This window comes from Triticum aestivum, chromosome 3B, assembly GCF_018294505.1.
Source record: "Triticum aestivum cultivar Chinese Spring chromosome 3B, IWGSC CS RefSeq v2.1, whole genome shotgun sequence".
Taxonomy (NCBI): Eukaryota; Viridiplantae; Streptophyta; class Magnoliopsida; order Poales; family Poaceae; genus Triticum; species Triticum aestivum.
Genome location: NC_057801.1, coordinates 69,891,209 through 69,901,860, shown reverse-complemented (window position 1 = coordinate 69,901,860; position 10,652 = coordinate 69,891,209).

Below are 10,652 nucleotides of genomic sequence, written 5' to 3'. Positions count from 1 at the left end.
TGATTCTGCTGAAAAACAGAAACTTTAGTGCTCACAAGATTAGCTACCATTTTTTTACTGGAGAGAGCTTTTGCGTTGATTCTTTTTGCTTCTGATCAATAAATAAATTTTCCAGGACTTCCTATTTTGGTAGAATAGTTTCAGAAGTTTTTGTTAGTTACAGATTACTACAGACTGTTCTGTTTTTGACAGATTCTGTTTTGCGTGTGTTGTTTGCTTATTTTGATGAATCTATGGCTAGTAAAATAGGTTATGATCCATAGAGAAGTTATACAGCAGGTTTAACACCAATATAAATAAAGAATGAGTTCATTACAGTACCTTGAAGTAGTCTTTTGTTTTCTTTCTCTAATGGAGCTCACGAGATTTCTATTGAGTTTTGTGTTGTGAAGTTTTCAAGTTTTGGGTGAATTCTTTTGATGGATTATGGAACAAGGAGTGGCAAGAGCCTAAGCTTGGGGATGCCCATGGCACCCCCAAGATAATCCAAGGACACCAAAAAGTCAAAGCTTGGAGATGCCCCGGAAGGCATCCCCTCTTTCGTCCACTTCCATCGGTAATTTACTTGGAGCTATATTTTTATTCACCAACATGATATGTGTTTTGCTTGGAGCGTCTTGCATTATTTGTGTCTTTGCTTGTTAGTTTACCACAATCATCCTTGCTGTACACACCTTTCGAGAGAGCCATACATGATTTGGAATTTGTTAGAATACTCTATGTGCTTCACTTATATCTTTTGAGCTTGATAGTTTTGCTCATAGTGCTTCACTTATATCTTTTTGAGCGTGATAATTTTTGCTCTAGTGCTTCACTTAGATCTTTTAGAGCACGGTGGTGGATTTGTTTTAAAGAAATTTGATCTCTCATGCTTCACTTAGATTGTTTTGAGAGTCATTAATAGCATGGTAATTTGCTTAATGTTAATATACTTGGTGTTCAAGATATGTGAAACTTTCTTGTTTGAGTGAATTAAATTAAGTTTGATGCTTGATAATTGTTTTGAGATATGGAGGTGATAATATCAAAGTCGTGCTAATTGAATAGTTGTGAATTTGAGAAATACTTGTGTTGAAGTTAGCAAGTCCCGTAGCATGCGCGTATGGTTAAAGTTGTGTAACAAATTTGAAACATGAAGTGTACCTGGCTTGTGCATCCTTATGAGTGGCGGTCGGGGACGAGCGATGGTCTTTTCCTACCAATCTATCCCCCTAGGGCATGCGCATAGTACTTGATTTTTGATGACTTCTAAATTTTTGCAATAAGTATATGAGTTCTTTTGACTAATGTTGAGTCCATGGATTATACGCACTTTTACCTCTCTGCCATTTGCTAGCCTCTTCGGTACCGTGCATTGCCCTTTCTCACATTGAGAGTTGGAGCAAACTTCGCCGGTGCATCCAAACCCCGTGATATGATACGCTCTTTCACACATAAACCTCCTTATATCTTCCTCAAAACAGCCACCTTACCTACCTATTATGGCATTTCCATAGCCATTCCGAGATATATTGCCATGCAACTTTCCACCATTCGGTTCATCATGACATACATTACTTTTGTCATATTGCCATTGCATGATCATGTAGTTGACATCGTATTTGTGGCACGGCCACCATGCATTATTTTTCATACATGTCACTCTTGATTCATTGCACCATCCCGGTACACCGCCGGAGGCATTCATGTAGAGTCATATCTTTGTTCTAGATATCGAGTTGTAATTTTGAGTTGTAAGAAAAATAAAAGTGTGATGATCATCATTATTAGAGCATTGCCCTAGTGAGGAAAAGGATGATGGAGACTATGATTCCCCCACAAGTCGGGATGAGACTCCGGACGAGTAATAAAAAAAGAGAAAGGCAAAATAAAAAAAGAGAAGGCCCAAAAAAATATATAATAAAAAATGAGAGAAAAAGAGAGAAGGGGCAATGTTACTATCCTTTTACCACACTTGTGCTTCAAAGTAGCACCTTGTTCTTCATGTAGTGAGTCTCATATATTTGTGCTTCAAAGTAGCACCATGTTTTTTATATAGTGAGTCTCATAAATTGTCTTGTTTATACTAGTGGGAATTTTTCATTATAGAACTTGGCTTGTATATTCCAATGATGGGCTTCCTCAAAGTGCCCTAGGTCTTCGTGAGCAAGCAAGTTGGATGCACACCCACTTAGTTTTCTTTTGTTGAGCATTCATAGCTCTAGTGCATCCGTTGCATGGCAATCCCTACTCCTCATGTTGACATCAATTGATGGGCATCTCCATAGCCCGTTGATTATCCTCGTCAATATGAGACTTTCTCCTTTTTGTCTTCTCACACAATCCCCATCATCATATTCTATTCCACCCATAGTGTTATATCCATGGCTCGCGCTCATGTATTGTGTGAAGGTTGAAAGAGTTTGAAATTATTTGAGTATGAAACAATTGCTTGGCTTGTCATCGGGGGTATAGAAGTTAGGAACATCTTTGTGTGACGAAAATGAAGCATAGCCTAACCATATGATTTTGTAGGGATGAACTTTCTTTGGCCATGTTATTTTGAGATGACATAGTTACTTGATTAGTATGCTTGAAGTATTATTATTTTTATGTCAATATGAACTTTTATCTTGAATCTTTCGGATCTGAATATTCATGCCATGATTAAGAAGATTTACATTGAAATTTTCCAAAGTATCACTCCGCATCAAAAATTCTCTTTTTATCATTTACCTACTCGAGGACGAGTAGGAATTAAGCTTGGGGATGCCTGATACATCTCCAACGTATCTATAATTTTTGATTGCTCCATGCTACTTTATCTACTATTTTGGACTATATTGGGCTTTATTTTCCACTTTTATATTATTTTTGGGACTCACCTATTAACCGGAGGCCCAGCCCAGAATTGCTGTTTTTTGCCTATTTCAGTGTTTCAAAGAAACAGAATATCAAACGGAGTCCAAACGGAATGAAACCTTCGGGAACGTGATTTTCTCATCAGATAAGATCCAGGAGACTTGGACCCTCCGTCAAGAAAGCCCCGAGGCGGTCATGAGGGTGGAGGGCGCGCCCCTCCCCCTGGGCGCGCCCCCTACCTCGTGAGCCCCTCAAAGCTCCACCGACGTACTCCTTCCTCCTATATATACATACGTACCCCCAATAGACCAGGGACGGAGCCAAAAACCTAATTCCACCGCCGCAACTTCCTGTATCCACGAGATCCCATCTTGGGGCCTGTTCCGGAGCTCCGCCGGAGAGGGCATCCACCACGGAGGGCTTCTACATCAACACCATAGCCCCTCCGATGAAGTGTGAGTCGTTTACTTCAGACCTTCGGGTCCATAGCTAGTAGCTAGATGGCTTCTTCTCTCTTTTTGGATCTCAATACAATGTTCTCCCCCTCTCTCGTGGAGATCTATTCAATGTAATCTTCTTTTTGCAGTGTGTTTGTTGAGACCGATGAATTGTGGGTTTATGATCCAGCTTATCTATGAATAATATTTGAATCTTCTCTGAATTCTTTTATGTATGATTGAGTTATCTTTGCAAGTCTCTTCAAATTATCCGTTTGGTTTGGCAAACTAGATTGGTAGTTCTTGCAATGGGAGAAGTGCATGGCTTTGGGTTCAATCTTGCGGTGTCCTTACTCAGTGATAGAAAGAGTTGCACTTGTTGCCATCGAGGATAACAAGATGGGGTATTTATCATATTGCATGAATTTATTCCTCTACATCATGTCATCTTGCTTAAGGCGTTACTCTGTTTTTAACTTAATACTCTAGATGCATGCTGGATAGCGGTCGATGAGTGGAGTAATAGTAGTAGATGCAGAATCGTTTCGATCTACTTGTCACGGACATGATGCCTATATACATGATCATACCTAGATAACCTCATAACTATGCTCAATTCTATCAATTGCTCAACAGTAATTTGTTCACCCACCGTAGAATACTTATGCTCTTGAGAGAAGCCACTAGTGAAACCTATGGCCCCCGGGTCTATTCTCATCATATCAATCTCCATCACTTTATTTACTTGTTTTTCTTTTACCTTTTTACTTTGCATATTTATACCAAAAATACCAAAAATATTATCTCTATCAGATCTCACTCTCGTAAGTGACCGTGAAGGGATTGACAACCCCTAAGCGTTGGTTGCGAGTTGCTATCGTTTTGTGCAGGTATGAGGGACTTGTGCGTGACCTCCTACTGGATTGATACCTTGGTTCTAAAAAACTGAGGGAAATACTTACACTACTGTGCTGCATCACCCCCTCCTCTTCGGGGAAAACCAACGCAAGCTCGAGACGTAGCACGTCGCAGCCCCAAACTTTTAAGAAATGACAGCTTAGGTTTCTCTAAACCATAGTTAATACGGTGCCATCTCAACGGAATTATGTGGTTCCCTATTTAAAGTGAATGCGGTTGTCTTTAATGCCTAACCCATAAACAATAGTGGTAATTCGATAAGAGACATCATGGTATGCACCATATCCAATAGGGTGCAGCTATGATGTTCGGACACACCATCACACTATGTTGTTCCAGGCGGTATTAGTTGTGAAACAATTTCCACAATGTCTTAATTGTATACTAAACTCATAACTCAGATACTCATCTCTATGATCATATCATAGACATTTTATCCTCTTGTCACGACGATCTTCAACTTCACTCTAAAATTACTTGAACCTTTCAATAATTCAGACTTGTGTTTCATCAAGTAAATATACTCAGCATCTACTCAAATCATCTGTGAAGTAAGAACATAACGATATCCACTGCGTGCCTCAGCACTCACTGGACTGCACACATCAAAATGTATTACTTCCACCAAGTTGCTTTCTTGTTCCATCTTACTGAAAACGAGGCTTTTCAGTCATCTTGCCCATGTGGTATGATTTGCATGTCTCAAGTGATTCAAATCAAGTGACTCCAAATGATCCATATGCATGGAGTTTCTTCATGCGTACATACTAATAGACATGGTTCGCATGTCTCAAACTTTTCAAAAAACAAACGAGTCCAAAAGATCCATCAACATGGAGCTTCTTCATGCGCTTTATACCAATATGACTCAAATGGCAGTGCCACAAGTAGGTGGTACTATCATTACTATCTTATATCTTTTGGCATGAACATGTGTATCACTACGATCGAGATTCAATAAACCATTCATTTTAGGTGCAAGACCATTGAAGGTATTATTGAAATAAACAGAGTAACCATTATTCTCCTTAAATGAATAACCATATTGCGATAAACATAATCCGAGCATGTCTATGCTCAATGCAAACACCAAATAACCATTATTTAGGTTTAACACCAATCTCGATGGTAGAGGGAGCATGCGATGCTTGATCACATCAACCTTGGAAACACTTCCAACATATATCGTCATCTCACCTTTAGCTAGTCTCCGTTTATTCCGTAGCTCTGTTATTTCGAGTTACTAACAATTAGCAACCGAACCGGTATCTTAATACCCTGGTGCTACTAGGAGTACTAGTAAAGTACACATTAATATAATGTATATCCAATATACTTCTGTCGATCTTGCCAGCCTTCTCATCTACCAAGTATCTAGGGTAGTTCCACTTCAGTGACCGTTCCCCTCATTACAGAAGCACTTAGTCTCGGGTTTGGGTTCAACCTTGGGTTTCTTCACTAGAGCAGCAACTGATTTTCCATTTCATGAAGTATCCCTTCTTGCCCTTGCCCTTCTTGAAACTAATGGTTTTACTAACCATCAACAATTGATGCTCCTACTTGACTTCTACTTTCGCGGTGTCAAACATCGCGAATAGCTCAAGGATCATCATATCTATCCCTGATATGTTATAGTTCATCACGAAGCTCTAGTAGCTTGGTGGCAGTGACTTTGGAGAACCATCACTATCTCATCTGGAAGATAACTCCCACTCAATTCAAGCGATTGTAGTACTCAGACAATCTGAGCACATGCTCAACGATTGAGCTTTTCTCCCTTAGTTTGCAGGCTTAAGAAACTTGTTGGAGGTCTCACACCTCTTGACGTGGGCACGAGCCTGAAATCCTAATTTCAACTCTTGGAACATCTCATATGTTCCGTGACGTTTTAAAATGTCTTCAGTGCCTCAATTCTAAACTGTTTAACATTACGCATTGAACTATCACGTAGTCATCAAAACGTGTATGTCAAATGTTCGCAACATCCACAAATGACGCTCGAGGTTCAGCACACCGAGCGGTGCATTAAGGACATAAGCCTTCTGTGTAGTAGTGAGGACAATCCTCAGTATACGGACCCAGTCTGCATAATTGCTATTGTCAACTTTCAACTAAAATTTTCTCTAGGAACATATCTTAAACAATAGAACTAAAGCGTAAGCTACGTCATAATTTGCAAACACCTTTTGACTACGTTCATGATAATTAAGTTCATCTGGTTATTTAATGAACTCCCACTTAGATAGACATCCATCTAGTCATCTAAGTGATACATGATCCAAGTAGGCCGTGTCCGATCATCACGTGAGACGGACTAGTCATCATCGGTGAACATCTTCCTGTTGATCGTATCTACTATACGACTCATGTTCGACCATTCAGTCTCTTGTGTTCCGAGGCCATGTCTGTACATGCTAGGCTCGTCAAGTCAACCTAAGTGTTTTACGTGTGTAAATCTGGCTTACACCCGTTGTATGCGAACATTAGAATCTATCACACCCGATCATCACGTGGTGCTTCGAAACAACGAACCTTCACAACGGTGCACAGTTAGGGGGAACACTTTCTTGAAATTTTAGCGAGGGATCATCTTATTTATGCTACTGTCGTTCTAAGCAAATAAGATGTAAAAACATGATAAACATCACATGCAATCAAATAGTGACATGATATGGCCAATATCATTTTGCTCCTTTTGATCTCCATCTTCGGGGCGCCATGATCATCATCGTCACCAGCATGACACCATGATCTCCATCATCATGATCTCCATCATCGTGTCTTCATGAAGTTATCTCGCCAACTATTACTTCGACTACTATGGCTAACGGTTAGCAATAAAGTAAAGTAATTACATGGCGTTTTCAATGACACGCAGGTCATATAATAAATTAAGACAACTCCTATGGCTCCTGCCGGTTGTCATACTCATCGACATGCAAGTCGTGATTCCTATTACAAGAACATGATCAATCTCATACATCACATATATATAATTCATCACATCCTTTTGGCCATATCACATCACATAGCATACCCTGCAAAAACAAGTTAGACGTCCTCTAATTGTTGTTGCATGTTTTACGTGGCTGCTATGGGTTTCTAGCAAGAACGTTTCTTACCTACGCAAAAGCCACAACGGTGATATGCCAATTGCTATTTACCCTTCATAAGGACCCTTTTCATCGAATCCGATCCGACTAAAGTGGGAGAGACTGGCACCCGCTAGCCATCTTTATGCAACAAGTGCATGTCAGTCGGTGGAACCTGTCTCATGTAAGCGTACGTGTAAGGTCGGTCCGGGCCGCTTCATCCCATGATGCCGCCAAATCAAGATAAGACTAGTAATTGTAAGCATATTGAACAAACCAACGCCCACAACTACTTGTGTTCTATTCGTGCAAAGAATCTACGCAATAGACCTAGCTCATGATACCACTGTTGGGGAACGTAGCAATAATTCAAAATTTTCTACGCATCACCAAGATCAATCTATGGAGATTCTAGCAACAAGAGAGGGAGAGGATGAGTGTATATTCATACCCTTTAATATCGCGATGCGGAAGCATTACAAGAACGCGGTTGGTGGAGTCGTACACGCAGCGATTCAGATCGCGGTCGATTCCGATCTAAGCGCCAAACGGACGACGCCTCCGCGTTCAACACACGTACAGCCCGGGGACGTCTCCTCCTTCTTGATCCAGCAAGGGGAGAGGAGAAGTTGAGGGAGAACTCCGACAGCACGGTGGCGTGGTGGTGATGGAGCTTGTGCTTCTCCGGCAGAGCTTCGCTAAGCACTACGGAGGAGGAGAAAGTGTTGGAGGAGGGAGGGGCTGCGTCAGGGGAAGGGTTCCGGCTGCCCTCTCTCTCCCTCACTATATATAGGGGGCAGGGGGTGGAGGAGGCGCCCTAGGGTTCCCTAGGGGAGGGGTGGCGGCCACAGGGGAAACCCTAGATGGGTTTGGGCACCCCCACCCCTAGGAAACTTGCCCCCCAAGCCGGGAGGGGTGGCTGCCCTAGGGGAGGCGCCCCCACCTCTCCACGTTACGTGAGAGGGGGTGGGAGGGGCGCACAGCCCCTTAGTGGGCTGATGTGCCCCCTCTCCTTGGCCCATAAGGACCCCCAACGCTTGTCGGGGCCTCCGAAACACCTTTCGGTCACGCTGGTCGTCACCCGGTATTCCCAGAACAATTCCGGACTCCAATACCCTTCGTCCAATATATCGATCTTCACCTCCGGACCATTCCGGAGTTCCTCATCATGTCCGGGATCTCATACGGGACTCCGAACAACCTTCAGTAACCACATACTATTTCCCATAACAACTCTAGCGTCACCAAACCTTAAGTGTGTAGACCCTACAGGTTCGGGAAGCATGCAGACATGACCGAGACATTCTCCGGCCAATAACCAACAGCGGGATCTGGATACCCATGTTGGCTTCCACATGTTCCACGATGATCTCATCGGATGAACCACGATGTCAAGGATTCAAGCAATCCCGTATACAATTCCCTTTGTCAATCGGTACGTTACTTGCCCGAGATTCGATCGTCGGTATTTCATTCAATCTCGTTACAGGCAAGTCACTTTACTCGTTCCGTAATGCATGATCCCGTGACTAACTACTTAGTCACATTGAGCTCATTATGATGATGCATTACCGAGTGTGCCCAGAGATACCTCTCCGTCATACGGAGTGGCAAATCCCAGTCTCAATTCGTGCCAACCCAACAAACACTTTCGGAGATACCTGTAGTGCACCTTTATAGCCACCCAGTTACGTTGTGACATTTGGTACACCCAAAGCATTCCTACGGTATCCGGGAGTTGCACAATCTCATGGTCTAAGGAAATGATACTTGACATTAGAAAAGCTTTTAGCAAACGAACTACACGATCTTGTGCTATGCTTAGGATTGTGTCTTGTCCATCACATCATTCTCCTAATGATGTGATCCCGTTATCAATGACATCCAATGTCCATGGTCAGGAAACCATAACCATCTATTGATCAACGAGCTAGTCAACTAGAGGCTCACTAGGGACATGTTGTGGTCTATGTATTCACACATGTATTATGGTTTCCAGTTAATACAATTATAGCATGAACAATAGACAATTATCATGAACAAGGAAATATAGTAATAACCATTTTATTATTGCCTCTAGGGCATATTTCCAACAGATGATGTAGGGTGTAACCCTAAGAGGGATCTTTTCACACTTGGAGGGGGGAAAGGAGAGCAACAACAAGAACACAAAGAGGAAATCACTCCAACAATTCCCGATTACACATCCACTAGAATAATAACACAAGATCCACAAGTCACAAACACAATCAAAGGAAAGATACAATGGCAAAGTTCATCCCAAATCCAAAGGAGATGGGGGCTTGAAGATAGTCTTCTACTTATGGAGGTCTTGAAATCCACAAGGATTCTTCCCTGGGGGGTCTTGATCCACCAAGAGGGAAGGTGAAGGATCAAAGCTCACAAATATCTCATCTAATACTTTGCTAACCCTAAACATGGTCCTATGTACGGAATAGATAGCCTTGGGGTCGAAGGAGATGAAGAGGGGCCGAAGACTTGATCTCAGTCGGCCATCCTGGGAGGCCCGTGCGCACGGGGTAAGTTGGGCCCGTGGGCACGGGGGTCCCGTGGGCACGGTACGGGCCCGTGCACACGGGGTGCTCCAGCGCCAACTTCCTGTGTAGTCCGTGGGCACGGGGTCTGATACGTCTCCAAAGTATCTATAATTTATGAAGCATTCATGCTATTTTATTATCTATTTTGAATGATTACGGACTTTATTATACACTTTATATTACTTTTGGGACTAACCTATTAACCGGAGGCCCAACCCATATTGCTGTTTTATTGCCTGTTTTAGTATTTTGAAGAAAAGGAATATCAAACGGAGTCCAAAGAATGAAACCTTCGGCAGCGTGATTTTTTGGAAGAATATGATCCTGGAGACTTGGAGTTCACGTCAGAAAATCCTCGAGGAGGCCAAGATATAGGGGGGGCGCCCCCCCTACTGGGCGCGCCCCCTGTCTCGTGGGCCCCTCGAGCACCCCCCGGCCGACTTCTTTCACCTATATAGTCCCACGTACCCTAAAAACATCCAGGGAGAAGATAGATCGGGAGTTCCGCCGTCGCAAGCCTCTGTAGCCACCAAAAACCTCTCGGGAGCCTGTTCCGGCACCTTGCCGGAGGGGGAACCCATCACCGGTGGCCATCTTCATCATCCCGGCGCTATCCATGACGAGGAGGGAGTAGTTCACCCTCGGGGCTGAGGGTATGTACCAGTAGCTATGTGTTTGATCTCTCTCTCTCTCGTGTTCTCTCTATGGCACGATCTTGATGTATCGCGAGCTTTGTTATTATAGTTGGATCTTATGATGTTTCTCCCCCTCTACTCTCTTGTGATGAATTGAGTTTCCCTCTTGAA